Raw genomic sequence first — 18,237 nt, forward strand, 5'->3', positions numbered from 1 at the left:
ACAACTGTTGCCAACTGGTGACTTTTTAAAGACTGGCAATCCAGTGTAGTACCTTCAGTGTGCATTAGTCACTTGGCACGGTGGAAGTCTTTCATGGACACTCTCCTTTTCTGAATGGTGCAAAAAAGATGGAGTTCCCCAGTTTAAGATTTTCAGCTTGCTAGCATTGGCAAATGTCTCATTGTGCCCGTGATGGTGTCTGAGGAAATAGCTGTTAGTGCATGTCAGTGCCAGGATGAAGTTCGGTGAGTTGAGGAAAGGGACTGTACGGTATGATTGCTTGAAGTACAAGGAAGCTGGGTTAGGTGACCTCAGGCAGACAAGCCCAATCTTTCTGACAAAGCAGATCATGCAGTCTACTACAAATCTATTAGAGGGCTCCAGCCCATCACAGTTTGAGATTTGCTTCCTTTGCCTGACTGGCTGAATATGAATTTTTGTAAGATGACCCAAAGGACATGTGTGCACTTCTATGGACGAAGAGTCCATTTGGACCACTGTCTCATCCTCCATCACATATGTAGTCATTCATGTGTGATGGATGACATCCCCAAAGTGCTCAAGAATGACCGAGGCATGGAATGGACAGAGGTATTGCTCTACCAAGCATAGGTCAGCTTCATTCCCTAAATCCAAGCTTGATTGAGGTGTGTTCATTTTTTCCTCCCAGATGAGTTATATACACACAGCTACTCAGATACCATGTTCTTCTCACCATGGACTCACAAACTGACTTGAAAAGTCTCCTCTTTATCAGTCCCTCCTTCCTTCTGATGTTACCAAAACAGAGAGTACACTACCCGTGTCTCTAGACGATGTCAGTGTTGCAATGGAAAAACACTGGGAGGAAACATAGATCATCTTCTCATAAAGTGTATAACTTTTCAAGTGACTTATATTTCCCTGAGATCTCTATGTTTGGAGCAATAATTATTTTTGCCTACACACAACATTAGAATGAGTGGTAATATTTTCAAGTCATCAGCTGCATGAAAGCTTGCAAGTTGTAATTTTGGAATTACCATTCATCTTACTTGTCCCATTAATCTCATTGCGTGGATCTCTCTAGCAAGACATTTAACTTCTAAACTTGTTCGTACATAAAATATTATAATAAATCAACTTAATTAACATGTATCAAGCTGTGACACAGTTATTCCAATAACATAATTTGTTTAATGATATAATTTGTTGGTTTGATAGCAAATTAATAGCAAAACTACTAAAAGTATACACAGAATCCTCATTACAAAATATCAGAACTAACTGTATCTAGGCAGTTGGATGAAGAAAATACTGTGAAAGAGCAGGCTAATCTAAAATAGCTTTTTCCTAAATAAAAAGTGTTGTGTCAAATTTGAGGACATCATTATGTCTAGTTTTATTCAGTGCTTTCCTGTATTAATGGACTTTTTCCAATGTGCTACACAAATTGTCAAGTCTTTGAGGATATTAAATTCTAATTGCCACGGGCTGTTGTGCACTGCAGTTTCAGAGCTGGACTCAAAAGCATCTGGTTACAGTGGTAACTTTTGTAAATATCTTTTAGATCAATAACATTAACTTTCCAAAATACATAATGCGAACAAAACAGGCAAGTGCTACAGATGTGGCTTGGCTTTTACAGAGTCCTAATAGGCAGAATTCCTTGCTATTCCATGAAATTTCCACTGCAGAACTGAAGACAGCAAAAACTTCGAGTGAAATGAGACTAGCAATCAGGATTACTTTTAAATTCTGTCTTCTTAGTTGTAGCTTGATCTGCAAAGTGCAACTAAATAGTCACAGATTACAGATGTAACATTGAATTCCGTCAATATATTTCAACAATATGTTCAACAGCTTTAAAAATTTTTCCTATATTCATGAGTGACATTTTGTTAGGTAAAATTATGTATTCAAGGAAAACATTGTGAATACTCAGCATATACCCAGCTGTGTATGGGTACTTGGGCATATTGTCACCAGAATTATGCAGGTAGATGTCTTTGACATCCTCTCCAGTTTTGATGCCATCGAGTTTACAGCATCAGACACTGCATTAGCAATCTTTCCTGGATGTGCCTGAAGTGGTGTTCGAGACTTACAGGTTCCACAATGTAATGATAAGGGAGCCTACATTACCTCACAAAAATATTAAGTGGTCTGAAAACCAGCAATACTTGCAAAATACAGAATTCTGTGAAAGAAAGAGCATGCATGGATATAGCATAGCCCTTTTATAAGTTATTTTTAGCACTGGCATTTCTAACTGCTAGGCTTTAAAGGAAATTTCTGTTAAGAAAAAAAGACATTTCCAAGGAGCAGACATTTGACCCATCCTTGTGTTTGTAAATACAGAGATTACCATAAAATGTTCTTGTTTATCAAACAATCACGTCTTCTTGAGAGCTGTTTGACTTTTAATTCTGACATGGCTCAGCGTTCACTAGCTGGGAAGAGTTTACTCCCATCTCTTCTGTTTTACAGAACCCAGGGAGCCAAGCCATGCCAGGTGGTGACAGAAACCTTCTCCAGACTGCTTCCTGCAAATGACATCACCTCCCTCACTTCTGCCTCTTGATTTTCCATGCTGCATAGACCTGTAACAGGGAGTATGAAAATGAGAAACAATGCCAAATCCCCAACTCCAGCCTCACTGGCTGAGGAGGAATTTTTCCGATCCACCTGTCACACCTAGTGCAGATCTGCCTGGTCCTGGTGCACCTGCATCCCTGTACCATCCACAGGGACAGTCAGTCAATTTTACTAGTGAAATCCTCAGGTGGGTAAAGTGTCCCTGACCTGTGCTCCTCTGAGGTGCACACCATGGCTGTGATCCACATGGGGTGCTCCCCTGTGCCTTTGGAAAAGCCACCTTCACCCTCCTTCCATCACACCATGCTCAAGTGAGTCCAACTGTATAAAGCCTCTCTTCTTTTTGCCTGTTTCTAGTCACCTGGAGGCCAGAATGTGCTGCCTATATTTAGTGAAAAAATAAAACTGTCCTCATCGTGTTCTGTTTTAAGTCCACGGAGAGCTTTGCTGCTGGTTTTAACATGGAAAGGACAGTGCCACGTCTTTCTCTCTGTGCTGGAGCTGCCACTGCTGCACTGCTGCCCTTGAAGCCCAGCACTAAGTCAAAGCCTTTAAATCAGAGGGCTCTGTGCACTAGCAAACAAATGCCACCGGGCACTAAAAGAAACACTTCTGAGAAATCACAAGACCAAGGAAAATAAAGATAATATTGCAAAGGAAAGGAAGGGCATTGTTATGCTGCTGGGGTGTTTTTCGGTGATGATTTATATTTAACCTACCTAAATAAACTGCAATGACTGTTCTGTGAGTGCAAAAATGGATTGAAAGTTTCCATTTGATTAAATAAGGAGAAGAAATTACCCTGTGGCTAGTCTGTACATTCGCTGATCAACAATAAAATCTCAATGGAAACTAGTGACCTGCCACTGTCAACACACAACCAATTTGAACTGAGCTTGAAGGGGGCAGTCATGCAAGCACCACTTTGGCATTTATTTAACATCACTTTAAAGCCCAGTTTTCTGTCCAGGTCACACTATTTTCCATGCATTGTTGGGTGAGGCATGTCGGCTCTGGCTTTACACAAGGATTGAACAGGATCAGGTTATGCCGAGCTGTTGTACAGCCGAGTGGATGCCCTGCACTCTGAGACTTGGAGGAATAATCCCCCCAGGGGACTTGAGACAAGCTGGGAGATGGCACAGTTAGGGACGGCTCCCAGAGTCAGACAACCCAGATTCTGGAGGGAAAAGGGGTTGGTAGTGCAGATGACAACCACTCTGTGCCAGCAGGCACCGGCACAGGAAAGCAGTCTGAGGAACATGTCCTCTGGGTGCAAATATCTGCAACCACCCAGCAAGGCAGAGACCAGCTCCCCAGTGCTCTTCAGCCCCAACTCAGTGCCAACCGTGCCAGATCAAGGTTGTCCCCTTCCACAGCCACCCCTAGGTCTGCCTACTAATCTCCCTCTTTTTACCCTGCTCAGGCATCCTGGGAAATGTGAAGTTGACTGCACTTCACCTACCTTGGGAAGACCCAGGGAACTTCCATGTTTACTAGTGGAATTCTTGAGCGGCATAAAAAGATAAGCTTCAGCCTAAGCCCTTCCAAGCTAGAAGAATTCCTGATGGGTTGTGTTGCATATTGGGTTAAAAGGAGAGTTGAAAAAAATTAAGTTACTGCAGATTTAACATCTTGCTAAATTTTGCCACCCTTTTGCAACTTCTTTCCCTAAACAGAGCATTGACGATGCTGAAAATACAAGTCCCAAAAGAATTTGCAGTAGGATATCCTGCTCTCAGCTTCTCTCCAGGGAGAAACTGGACTGAGGGAGATGTATCTAACCCATACAAAGAATTTTAACATAAACAACATAAACAGTCAACCATCCTCCCACTGGTTGCTCAGAGACCTAGTCAGGGAATTCTCCTTTATTTCAAGATTCATTATCTAACATGAAAAATGTTCAACACTGCTCGCTTAGTTTAGGAAAAAGTTGCTGTGGAGTTCTTGTTCTGCATTTTCTGGAAATGTACGTGTACTTTGCTTTCTCCTCCCGATATTTATTGACTCTTTGAATTCCACCACTAAATTAAAAGGAAGATATAAAAGCAGGGCTGTTCCAAGGTAACTTTTTATGCCTTTTTGCAGGACCTGCATATTTTCCATGCTCTTAAATCTCTGCATTTGCCTGGTAGAAACACAGAATCTTTCTTGTTTGAGGGTGTTTAGCTGAAGAAGTCTCTGAGATCTCTCAGGCAGTGTCCAGCCTGATTAGGAATTGTGATTTTTAAAAAAAAAAAAACGAACAACCCCTTTGATTTCAGATTTCCCCACAGATCCTACTTTTAAGTTTCATTATTTTGGTCACCTTTTTTCGGCATCGCTTTTATCAGCTTTGTAAACTGTCTGGACTATTTGATTGTCCTGACTTATAAAATCATTTCCATCTCAGCTCAGTCTCTGCATTTTTCCCTGCATTTCTTCTGCATTTAGCATTTGCAGGTATTCTTACTTCTGACTACTTTCTGCCATCAGCTGCTGGTGGCAATGCCAGCACAGCTCCCTCTGCTTTGGCATCTTCCAAAATAAAGCCCAGTGCAGGAAAAAAGCTGGATGCCATAAAATGAGAAGTAACAGCTGTTGTGTGCAACCAACACCCAAAGACCAAGGCAAAGAAAAAAAATCATCTTTTTAATTCCTTCATAATGTTGTGCGACAGTGTGACAGTAAGAGTTTATTTGCAAAGTTTTTGGTTGCTGTGCCTCTGCCTTTCGCTAGCTGGAGAAGGAATGAGCGGTAGCCAGTCAGGGAGGTTTCTCTTGTCTCCTTCACTACAAAGTCTGAATATTTCAGTTCACAAACATAATTTTAGGGAAAAGTATGTTGCACGTTGGAGACCCTCAAATGTGTCTTGCTTTGTGAGGGCCGCTGAAAATGGTGTTTTGGGTACATCATCTTCAAGAATCCTAGTGTACATCAGATTTGTCTAGAGTTGCTTTTAGCGCTGGATGAATTTTAGAAGGTATTAGCACATTTTATTCTATGTCAACAAGATAAGAATGATGTTTTAGTCACTGAAATTGCAAGCACTGTTGCAAAAGAAAAGCATCAAGTAAGAAATGCATTTACAGATCCTGTTTAGCAGCAAGGCTCCTCCTGAGTTGCTTTGGTGCTTTATTTAGCTTGCAGAGGCTAGGCTCAAACCTCTCCTTTCCCCTACAATTTCCAGGGTTACTTACAGCCCCTGGGGTTTTTATGTCTTTTGCCTTCCTCTGTTAGAGGTGGAACTGCTCTGCCTCGTTTTGTTGTCTCACTCTTCAAATGCCTTCCTTTTTTCAGGACTTCTTCCCATCACTGACAGCTGGGGAGAGGGGGATCACTCCCCTCACCTTGGGGGTTTCTCTGAATCTGCAATGCCTTAGGATTTCCTAATTAGCACATTTCTGCCAGCCTGACAAATTCACAAAACGTTCAAAATCATCCTGATATTTTACAACTCATCAGATACTGACAATACTTACATATTTTAAACTCATACCTCTCAGTTTGCTGCTCACTTTAAAGCTCCCACACATGCTAAACTAGTAATAAGGATTGTAGATAATAACTCAGTCACAACCGAGATGGCTTTGAGAACATTTTTTCTAAATTACCTTCTTCACCGTGGGAAAGACATTAAGCTCTTTGGGGGACTGGGTAATAACTCACAAATTGGCCTGCACATTGTCTGAAGAAACTTTCAAGACAAAGTCAAGGCATACGAGGTAGGAACAGTCTGTCTGCTTCAAAAAAAAGCAGAACTCCATTTGCTAGCAGATGAAGGGGGAATAGTTTCATGCCATGGAAAATTAGGCCCTGACAGTTATGTTGCTGGAGTAAACTGTGCTGTCAATATACCAGTAAAAAAAGGGAACATTGGCTGTGAGTACGAGGAGCATGCTGACCTCATGGGCTGCAGCTCGGCTTGGCTGGGAGAGCTTGAAGGAATGATTAACTAAACCAAAAGCATTTCTTCAGACCTTTTCTAACATTGGCTGAAAAGACTTGGTGGGAAGGGTGGGAATTTACATTTCTGGGAGGCACCTGTCCTTAGCAAGGATGGACCCAGTCCTCGGTAGGTTTTGATCTTTCTTCTCTCATGTCCCACATTTTCTATGAAGTTTTGGTTACTGACATAATTTATTATGCTTGGTACAACTTTTTGTCCTCTGAGGGAAGGGTGGAAAATGATCTGCAAGCCTCCCTTCAGTGCTCAGGTCTATGGACCACCAACATCTGATTATTGGTGTTCAAAACACAGGGCAAAGCTAAGAAGGCACCAAATGGAAAAGCTCAGAAGGTAAAATTGAGGATGACACTGATACTAAAGGAAAAGTGGTAAATTGTGGATTAAAGCTACTTGCTTGAGTTGCCTCTGTAGGGTTCAGCCCCCAAAGTATTACCATTCTACTCGGAGTTATAAATACACTTGTAAAATGGCCTTGGGGCATTTTCACTGAGAAAAAATTATTGCCAATGGACTGGAGTTTTGGGAGGTGCCTGAACACAGAGACCCTCCCAGATGCAGGGTTTGAATTGCCCCATCGTTCTCTTCATGGTTTTGAGTCATCAACATGTGGTAACACAATTATCGTATTAAGGACAGCCTGGGGCAGCTGAACTTTGCTTTCTGACGGCTGAGATGCAATCCCTGCCCCACTAGTAACATGTTAAGCTGTTAGTCTGTCTTGTGTCATGCCAATTACAGATATAAACAGTTACAATAATGTTACAGCCCCAGACGTAACAACCGAGATCACCAAAGAGAATGCCTTACAAGACTCACACACAGAAAGATCACTTAAGGCTGATGCTCCAGTTTTCAGTTTAAAAAGCAAGGGCTGAGGTCTGTGAGCATTTCCATGCAGTTACTCATATGCCTGACTTCAGGCTTGCACAGCTTAGGCATTGGCAAGGCTCAGATATGAAATATTGAAAAATACTGAAAAGGATACAGAAGAGAAGGAGATACGAATATAATACTAATATATGTCAAAATTAGAGATTTCTAGATCAGCACAAACAGTTTTTGAGAACATGTTTTCCCATAAGTGTGCCAGTAAAATATAAGAAACAGCAAAATCAGTGCCAGAAGCTCTGAAGCATCCACTGCAAAGGACTCTCACTGAAAATTGTTTAAACTCAGAGCAGGAGAAAGAATGCAGCCATAAACTGTAAAAAGTGGGCATTTAACATCTGAGAAATACTGTGTAAAATCTATCTTTGTGTCTTTTCTTTCAGTTGTTCTCAGTCAGAACAAGTAGAGGAGGGTTTTGCAGTGAACCTGTGCCTGTGTGTCATGTCCCCAGCCACCATACTTCTTCCCTTCTTCACTTGTATCTCCTGCAAGAAAACCGTTAGATGGACAAGTAGGAAGAAATGGAAATTAAGAGTGAGATGTATCTCAACAAGACAGCTCTATAAAAGGGAATTACTCAGCAGCACTGGGAATAAATCAGAAAAAAACCCAAATCCAGGATTTACTGCCCTTAGCTGTTTTGGATGAATCAGATCCAAAGCCAAATCTGAGCTCTCATTTCTGGAAGAAAGAGCAGTACTTAGTCATGTACCTAGGGACAGTAAATGCTTTGGGTGGCATGTCTTGACTACCTCCTTCTTTTGCGATCAGCCCCTGTGCCAGGCCTGTGTATACTAGATAAACACATTATCCTCAATTATTTGTTTTTCAGGGCCCATTCTGCAGGGTTGCTGGCCCTGGCCAGCCACCTGGGCTCCTGCAGCAGCAGCAAGGCAGCCACGTGGCCGGCCGTGCAGGTGCTGCCGTCCCTGAGCACGAGGCCCTTATGATTCATGGACCATTTACTGTGGCCTTGGTGATCACCAGTGAGGCACATCACTGGGAATTACTGCTGGGGGTGTCTGCAGTTTAATACTCACCACCACATCATCCAGGTGGGCGGCTTGTGTATGAGCAGGCAGTAAGCACATCGTCATGCTCAGCCTTGGTGCCATGCGGCAGAAGAGCGATATTTCCATTTAAACGCCAGGCAGGAAAGCAGTGTATCGAGCAGACTACAGGATGCAAGTCAATCTAGTTCAGATCGATATTCTTATTTAAGAGTTATTGTGGGCCAGGCAGAAAGCAAAATAGCCCACAGCTTTCAGTACTGTTCTCTTCCTAAATGATCCTGAAGGATTTTATCGATGTAAGCTACTCCCTCCATTTAGGCTGAGCTCTGAATTGCTTATCAACCCAGATGAGGTGTCATGGTATGCATTTGACAATACCATGACTTTTTGCAATTGTGCATGATTTGTGAAGATGGACTACTTGAACTAAACGTGTGCCATTGCAGCAAGCTAAGGTCTAGCTAGGGCTTGCTCTTCCCTTGCACACTCACCAAAGCCCCATTTCTCATTTTATGTCTAGATTAAATTAAGCAATAAATCCATTTTGCTGGGAGAAAGAACATTTGCAAGGTGGCTCAGCAAGGTAAGAGTGGGAGCTAGCACCAGCGAGGTCAAGAGGGATTTACAACTTGGGAAAACCCAGCTGACTAGCAGGGATCTTGCACAACAGGCTTCCTACACAGGTAACACCACAGGTAACACACGAAGGTCACCTTTGGAGGAGACCTGAGCACCAGAATCTGCCTTAGGCATCCCAAATTACCCTCTGCAAGTGTTATCTTTCTCTATCAACTAAACACAAAGGGGTTTAGCTCCCCCTAATAAAACCAGCTCTTTTCTCCAGAGCATTTTAGAAACTGAAACGCAGGCAATTTGATCACCCCTGAAGAGAACAGCAGGATCAGCAGAACAGCTTAAACATACATTGACGTGCCGTGCCTGCTGCCAGGTCACCAGGGTAAAAGGGGACTTTCCAAGGTCAGAGACAGTTTATAGGTGTTTTCTGGCTCCTCTGGTTCAACTGAAGGGAAAGCAGGATCAGGAGAGGCTCCAGGCAAAAGGGCAAAGGGATTGAGTAGAGTGTGGGTGAAAAAGCTCCTGGTTTATAGCTTCTGATCCTAGATTCAGTGGCTTGCTGTACGTGAAAGCACCATCTTTCAAATGTGCTTTGTCATGAAAAGGCTGTTAGAGGAAGCTGGGAGAAAGAAGCCCTGCAGTGGCATGCTGCCTCCAGTCCAAAGATGGTCACACAGTCCCTCAGGTGCACGTGTACGAATGACCTTGCTCAGAGCAGAGGAAGACAGTGGATGCAGAGCCGCCCGTGCTTGCTGCCTCCAGCTCCACTCATCCCAGCCTCCTGTTAACCACTGTTTTGGAACAGTTGCTTAGATACCGCAAGAGCCTGGCTTCAACTTCAGGCAAGTTAATTTGACATTAAAACTTGACAATACCAAATGTATTCCAGGGTTGAGACACGCTTGCAGATGAAAACCACAACACTGGTAGACATCAGTATTAAATCTAACTTGAATGAACAAACCTCTTGTCAGAGATCTGGTTGAGCCCCCCCCCTTCTCCTCAGGCTCTCAAGGGTGGTTGCAGTAAGACCCACATGTGAAATGTCACATGCCCTCAGCTTGCTGGAGCTAGGCTGGGTGCTGGCTCCATCCATCCATCCCTGGCCTCAACTCCCTAAGGGGGCTCCAGGTGCAATTTTACATTTGCCAGTCCTTGTAGTGATGAGGCCCTAGGATTTAAACGCCGTGTCTGCAGACCTAATGACGTCTCTCACTCCTAGTTCTTGCATCTTTTTTAGGAAGCCACCTGAGATGCAAGCTTCCTGGCTCATGGTTTACTTCTGCAAGGACCTATGTTAATAAAAGCACTACTTGGAATAGACACCACTTCAGTACATTCTGACTTAATTACATAAGGGAAAAAAAAAGAAACCAATGAACAAAAATGGGATTGCATGAGAAACCCCCTTTCCCGCTCTCTCTCCCATCCACTTTGGAGTCTGATTCTGTCCAATTTGTCCAGGCTCCTTGGATCTGCGTGTAGTGACGCTCTTGGTGTCAAGCAGGTAAAAATGGCTGAAAGACCAAGAATAAAACATTTCTTACTCTTCTGTAGCTCTCAGGGTTTTTTTGACAAATGACCAACAATTATAAGCTGTCACAGACCCCAATTATCTTGGATAAAAAGTCCTTTATTTCTCATGTTTCTTTCTCTTGCATCCAGAAATGACTATTCTCATTTAGAAACTAATGGGATGTGGTTACTGCGCTGTTCTGCACTGCTTTTGTGACTGACAACTCAAAAATGCTTTCGTGATTTTTCCCTTATCACTAACATATTGTGTAGGACCCTGCTGCAGCAATATTGCCTGCTATAGTGTGCTGGCTTAATGACTGTCTGGGGCTAGCACAAACGGGCTGTTTGGGTCCCTATCAGAGCAGCGACAGAACGCTGGGCTGTTCCTCCCATTAACTGGTTACATCCATGATCAGATTGTCAGAATCACTGATCTGAGTAGATTTCACTTTCCGTGAGAGCATTCATTAAATAGGCATTCACTGGACAAAGTCTTGCAGTCTTTAATCAAGCATTACTCCCAAGAAGAGCGATGGCAATCAGCCTTTGACCTAAGCCACTGATCTAAGGCTTAGTGAAAATCAGAGCACTCTTTCATTGTTTTCTTATTAATAGATCCCCCTTTGTTTGGAACACGAGAGTTTGTCTCTCTCATCCCAACAGCTGCATAACGGGGCCCTTATTTCCCTTGGGAATCATTTAAAATGGTGTAACATGCCACTGAGAACAAATAACCTAGGAAAAGTGCTGTAGACAACATTTTAATGAGCTTTATCAGATGATGGAAAATACAATGTTTTCCTGTGCAGCCATGGGGGGAACCATGAATCTTGATCTTGACAGTGGCTCTGCAAGAGAATGAAGGCAAAACTGAGAAAAGATAAAGTTTTTCAGTGTCAGCTTTCACCCTTGAAAACCAGAATCTCTCTCTTATTTGGTCTGTATAAAAACTGTCTACGTCTACAGATATTTCTGGTGTTCTTCCTTGTAATATCTAATTCTATAAGAAATTGTTGTTTTGAGCCATATGGACAGACATGTCAGCGACTGTATCACAAACAATGTATTGCTTTTTGCTGCCATGTACTTCATAAGAAAATCACTTTTAATGAAATATTGTCCAAAAAGGTCTCCTAAAAATGATAGTAAACTAAAAAAAATCCCTTTGATATTTAACCCAAAAGGTATTTTCTCACTCAGGCATATTCAATTTTCTTAATCAAAGGTATAAAGGATGGAAAGGGAGGTCTTAAACTGCATCTGAGAGTATTTATTGCTTTTTATCTCTAAGCAAAGGGCAGATCATTGAATCAACTAGAATTCAGTTGAAGACCTCCCTTTCCATCCTTTATACAACTGAATTTGAGAGTATTTATTGCTTTTTATCTCTAAGCAAAGGGCAGAACATTAAATCAGCTAGAAGAAGGGTGAGGTTGGATCTCAGGAGGCTGCCTTACAGCTCTTTGCATTTCTGGAGACTCACTGGATCCAGGGAGGTATCTCCCCGCTAGTTGTGAAGCCTTCCCCTGCACGTTAATGCTTGCCCAGCTTTGCTGCCCACTGATGTTTCAAACTACCTCCCGTGCTACTGTGAATCATTGCAGAGTTTATGAGCTCTGGAAAAACCTTCAGGAGAAAAATCAGGTAAAGCAAATTGATAGTTGTTTATTATCATCATACCAAGAAAAAGCAACCAATTGTTTTTCTAGATTAAAAACATATGGAAATGACAATGTGATTTAGTGCCATTCTATGTCCACCTCGCGCGAGATCTGTCTCCTAGCCTGACCCCACCTCTCTTATCATAAGAAAAAGCACAAAGTATTTACTGTAAAAAGAAGATAAATTACCTTAAATGGACAGCAGATTTCCCTGCTGGTAATTCCCAAGTGGAATAAAGCCAGGCAATGTTGACAGTCCTGTGGTGTTGGGAAGGGAAGGGAAGGGAAGAGAAGAGAAGAGAAGAGAAGAGAGGGAAGGGAAGGGAAGGGAAGGGAAGGGAAGGGAAGGGAAGGGAAGGGAAGGGAAGGGAAGGGAAGGGAAGGGAAGGGAAGGGAAGGGAAGGGAAGGGAAGGGAAGGGAAGGGAAGGGAAGGGAAGGGAAGGGAAGGGAAGGGAAGGGAAGGGAAGGGAAGGGAAGGGAAGGGAAGGGAAGGGAAGGGAAGGGAAGGGAAGGGAAGGGAAGGGAAGGGAAGGGAAGGGAAGTTCACAATATTTTAAGTGGAAATTCTATAATTCCAATTTTCAAACGTAAATAGAACAGGCAGTATGTACTTTGTATCTATTATACTGCTTCAGCTGACTTTTTTTCTAAGGGTATGCTAGGATGCACTCCGTAAGTTACCAAAAATCAATATGCTACAAGGGAAAATAAACAGAAGTTGTAATTCCTTACCTAACATCAGAACAATGAACCTCAGGTAAGGACGAAATAAACAGGCCACTTAGAAGTTCCTGTAAGATTTGGAAAGACAAACCCATTGTTTATTAACTAGTAATAGTAAAGTCTGCATCTCTCAGCATACCTGCTGACAGATTTATTTCTGAGTGTAACTGGGAGGATGTATTTTTAGAAAAGGGTAGTATATTTTTCTTGTAATTTGAAAGTTCAGCAGGAAGAAATAACTCAGCCTTGAAAAAAAAATCCTAGGGCAGTGCTGTAGTTTTATGAGCACTAGATTTTACCAAGATTAGTGTTCAGCAAAAGTTAAAAAAAGAAAGGTTTGCTTTTTAAAGAAAGGAATTGCCTTAAAAAAAAATAATTGCTATTCTATTAAAGTTCCTGCAATCAGACTAGCAAAACAGGAGGTCTAGAGGCATACTGGGAGAGGGGTATTTTGCTCCCAGAGGAGAAAAGATTTTTAGTATCATTCAGACATTTGCATTCTTCTGTGATGTTGAGATCCCTTATCTAAAATGTGCTTCAGTTTTGTGTCATGCTTAGCAAATACAGAAAGATCCAAACTCAAACTTTTCATCTAAAAATGACTTTTTATAGTAAGGACATGAGATCCCAGCCCATGGATGCACACTGGGGCTGACTGGCTGGTATCTCCATGGTAGAGCTTGAGTGTGACCGTGTCTTACCAGTAGCTACTCCATCACAGCATTTGTGCCAAGTGGTTGGAGAAACCTGGTGGTAATATGGCAGCCTTCACCCAACCGGAGAGTTAAATTCAAAATTTGAAGGCCAAATATCTCATCCTGAAGTTCAACAAAGAGAACTAATACAGTACATAGTAAACAAATACAACATGGTTTGCAACTGGTCTCCCACTTCCAAAAGATTACAGAGAATATTAGGGTTTTGAGTAAACAAATTTCTCCATGGAAAAACAGGTGGCCACCATGGAAAACGTTCATGCCATTAAAAAACAAAAACACATTTTGACCATAAATATTTTCTATTTTGAAATATTGTTACAATATTCCATTAGTTGCAGGAGGTGAAATTCAGCTTTTTTCCATCCAGGCTCTTTGTGGTCTGGACTTCATCACAGGACATCACGCTGGATGCACCGGAGAGCTCAGGAAGGGGAGAGGTAACGCATCATGCAAGGTGGGATGTGGCAAGAGACTCTGCCCATGAGAGGAATGGGATGGGGAAGCAAGGATCCTGCTACGTCTGGTGGGAGCTAAGCAGAGGCAATTCAGAATTTATGATCTGGCTGAAAAGATTTTGATCAACTAGTAAAGGTTTTGAAACACCCTCAAGATCTTCTCTTTAACACAGTTGGCTGATACAGCCTCGAAATCGAATGGCTTTGCTGGAACAGAAGGCGGCTGGGAGACCGCACAGCCTTCAGGACTTAGGGGCGGGATGGGGGAGCACACCTGGAAAAGCACCGTAAGTCACCTTCTCCGCATCCTGAAACAGCGCTAAGAGTGTGGTCCAGCAGACAGGCAAGCTGCAAGACTGGGGATCTCATGACCTTGTTTTGCCATTTGCAGCAACAGCTACACATGTTGTAAGATGCTTTGAAAGCTAGCAATAACCATGTATAAGTGCTATTTCCTTACATTGTTGAATGCTTATTTTCTGTTTCAGACAGGCAGAGAACAGGTGGAGGCAGCTGGGATCAGGAGTGGAATTACAATGTTCTTTGTGTTTATGTTGTAAATGAATTTTTCAAACTCAGCTTTAACAAGAGGAATCGCACTTTAATCCTAAAAACAAAGAATAAAAGTGTGCTGTGAATGTTTATGTATTTTCAAGTAGAGTAACGAACATTTTTATTGAACTGAAGACATTAAACTGGGAGGGAGAAAAGGCCCAAGTTTAGATCTAGATATAGTTAAGTATTGCATAATCCTCCTTTACACGACTTAGGCACTGCAATGTATCTCTTACCTATCTGTAACATAAATCTTATGAACCTAAAGCAATCCTGAAGTAAAACTACCTCTCAGGATAACGTCAGGTATATTTCTTATAGGCTGTAGGTTGAGTGGCTTTAATTACTACCCAGTGGAAAATCCTATGGATCTGAAATAACATCTTTGCCTTTTAAAAAATGCACTCACACTCCAGCAAAACACTCAATGTATCGGCCCAATGACATGAGACATCCAATTGCACTAAAGCCACCGATGTTGCAGAAAAGCTTACCTGTTCCTCTTCCTTTTCCCTTTGTCTCGTCACTATCCACCTTGCCCTGTCAGATTTTGACCTTCAGGCAGTGAATATGTATTTCATTTCTTTGACAGCAAATTTTATCCTTCTGTAGAGCTCATAGTTACCTGAAATTTCTGCTCGGTCTCTGAAATTCAAATGGCCATATGTGTTTAAGAAAGGCCAATTCAAACATAACCTTTGGCTCAGCTTTATTAAAGAGCTGCAAATTTACTAATTTACTACAAATTATATTAATACTCCTGAAACTCTTTTTTTTTGGTGTGAAAAATATTCACCAAATGTCCTACTTTTTATTGCTTGACTACATATGGATGAGCTGCTTACACCTTACTTGTCCTGATTATGGAAATGTTCATGTTTATCACAACCAAACCCTATTTCTTACCTCCAGACAGAACTGGGGGGAAGAGAAGGGGTTGTTTGCTGGTTGCACTTAGCTGAGGGAAAGGTAGAAAGAAAAGAGGAGGAGACAATGGAGCAGAAGTAGAATAAAGTGAAGGGAAATAAATAAAAGAGGAGAAAAAGATCCATCTTTGGTGCTGCAGTTTTATAACCTGGCCTAACCATCAGCCTATGGAACGGCATTTGAGGATTATTCATCCCTGCTGAGAGCTGGGAGGATGATAAAACAATAGGAAAATAACAAGCAGACACTCGCCAGAGATATTTTTTCCATTTGTAGTGAGGTTAGAAACAAATAATCAAAACAAAATCCAGTGCAACTTTTGCTTTTTCCACAAAGTTTTCCCTGCCAAAAGACTTAATGTGACATGGATCTTGCAAGGCTGCCAGCCTGGATCAGCCACCAGGCTGCCGTGACGGCTCCCACCAGGGGAGACCCGTGCTGTGGGCACACAGGGGCTGCAACACAGTGTCTTCTCCCAGGCTGTCTGGTGCTCCCCACCTCTGCCACGAAGCCACTTTCCCTGTTTATTGTGAGACCTTGCTGTCACCATCGACAACTGCTGTCAGCGTCCCCAGACCTTGGACCTAGGCTGCATTCAGTCCTGCACTGACCCATTGAGAGTCAGCCCACCCACAACAACTACCTGAACACCTCCATTAAGGAACTTTACAAGGGTTACAAACCTTCAAGATCGCACAGGACAAGTACAGATCTAGGAAAAAGAGGAAATGCCTACACACTGTTGCTCCCTGCTCCCCAGAGCACAGCAGATGCCCTGTCTACCTGCCACAATTTCCATGTGCTCCTGAACAGAGACCGTGTTCCTACCAGATAAAGTTATCCTTATGGCTTTGGTGTAACCACCAGATTAAAGAACAAATCTGGTTTTTGGTAAGAAATCATAAAGTAACCTTTAAACCCATGGTATTTACATTGTAAAATCACTTATATATGTCACAAGACAAACACCTCAGAGCAAAGGCATGATCCTGATTGCAGAGTAAAAACTAAGCAGACCACAGCTTAGCCCTGGGCGTCTTACCGACTGCAGAGTCCATCATGCTTCACTGTGCAGGTGGCAAAATTTTGCAAAAGGCAGAATCTGGGACAGTCTGAATCTGGAGGTGGCCATATAATGGATCACTGTATTTAATCACAAGAACACAGCTATAGCTTAGGTTGTGGAAAGCAACCACTCCACGACAGTGATGCTTAGACACCACAGTACACAAGACTGCAGCCCTGATCCAGCAGTGCAGTAAGTGTAACCCAGGTGTTCCCAAGTTGTGGATTTCCACAATTCATTTGCACTCTCAGAGGTAAGTAGAGGGAGAGAAGCAGAGGGCAAAGTAACAGGGTCTCTATTTGAGATTGGAGACATCTTCGTTAGCACCATTATGATGAAAAAGCTAATTATCACAATAAAGAGTATATCTTGAAGTTGGATTTTTGTTTTAACAGGTGAGATTAACATTTCCTGGGTATTTGAGCTACGTAAGCTTAGGTGCTCTAAAGTTATTGTAAATTAAATGAAACAATTGCAAATGTGGTTCAGTGTCCTGTTTCAAATCAGATGAACATGCTTGCAGCCTTTTGTTGCTCAATTTACTAATCTAGAAAAAAGTATAGATAATCCTTTAAAAAGTACATGTGCATATACTGCATTTATCTTGATATAGTTGCCCATGGAATACTCTGCAATATAAAATTACCGTGAATAATCTTCATATTTGCAGTTCTCTTAGACTTATTAATGCCTATACCGAACACAAATGCAAACAACTAGCTTTCAGAAGACTTTCCCACCAGGGTATATGAAAAAAAAGTAGGTTGGTTTGATTGATTGCTCTTGTCGTTGCACTTAAAGATGTGGAACTGAGCTTACTTAACAAATTTGATAAGCAAGATGTGACACTGAAAGTTTTTCTCCTCCATAACTGGTATGAACTCAGAGAGACAACAAAGTTATTAATAAAACTATGCAACATAATCCACACAGTGTTCTTTCTTTTCTGGTCTCCTGCAGCAGAGCATGGTATGTCTCCAGCCTAGGAGTTTCTGTAAATCAAATGATCCTTGTAACTGCAAGCAATCCTTTTGCTTAAATTGCTGTCAATGTGATCTGCAAGGTGTAGGATGGAAAGCAGAAATGTAGCTGTACTGCATTTGCACTGCACTCCAAACTGAGAGAGAATGGAAAAATTAAGAGCAGACTGGAAAAATAAAATCCCTGTTTCTAAACAATAAGAGCTGCAAGGTATCCACTGTTTTGGTTAATATTTTTTTCCATTTTAAAAAAAGCCTATTTGTTTTAAGGTGTATTTATAGAAGGCATTCTCTTATTTTGCATTTTACTATGCCTCTGATTTTAATTGATGCACTCCTGTGGCAACAGGCAGGGAAAAGCGGCGATTCAGAGGGGGGGTTGTGCTGAAGGGCGTTGGGTAGGTGACCAGACCACTTCCCACGCAGACCTGCGAGCTGCGGCAGGGCTGGAGACAGGCTGTGCATGGGTGTCTCCAGCTGTTCTGTCCTGGCACTGCAGACTGCTGCTCCCCCGGCAATCTGTACATTAAAGCCTGAACTTTCATGGAGCAGGAATAGCCCCCAGCTATAGATTGAGAGAGACTCTTGACTTTGTGAAATGTCACACATTTGTTGCCTCAAAAATT

At 42.1% G+C, this 18,237-nt stretch overlaps 1 long non-coding RNA gene across 1 annotated transcript; it reads right to left on the reverse strand.

The window, feature by feature from the left end:
- Positions 1-11,278: 11,278 nt before the first annotated feature.
- On the reverse strand, positions 11,279-12,980 carry LOC114017586 (uncharacterized). The gene is made up of 3 exons (XR_003562729.2): positions 12,919-12,980; positions 12,375-12,443; positions 11,279-11,372 (listed from the first exon to the last, which is right to left on the reverse strand). It is a non-coding gene; the product is annotated as an uncharacterized LOC114017586 (long non-coding RNA).
- Between the last annotated feature and the right edge of the window lie 5,257 nt (positions 12,981-18,237).

The sequence above is a fragment of the Falco cherrug genome, chromosome 3, assembly GCF_023634085.1.
Source record: "Falco cherrug isolate bFalChe1 chromosome 3, bFalChe1.pri, whole genome shotgun sequence".
Taxonomy (NCBI): Eukaryota; Metazoa; Chordata; class Aves; order Falconiformes; family Falconidae; genus Falco; species Falco cherrug.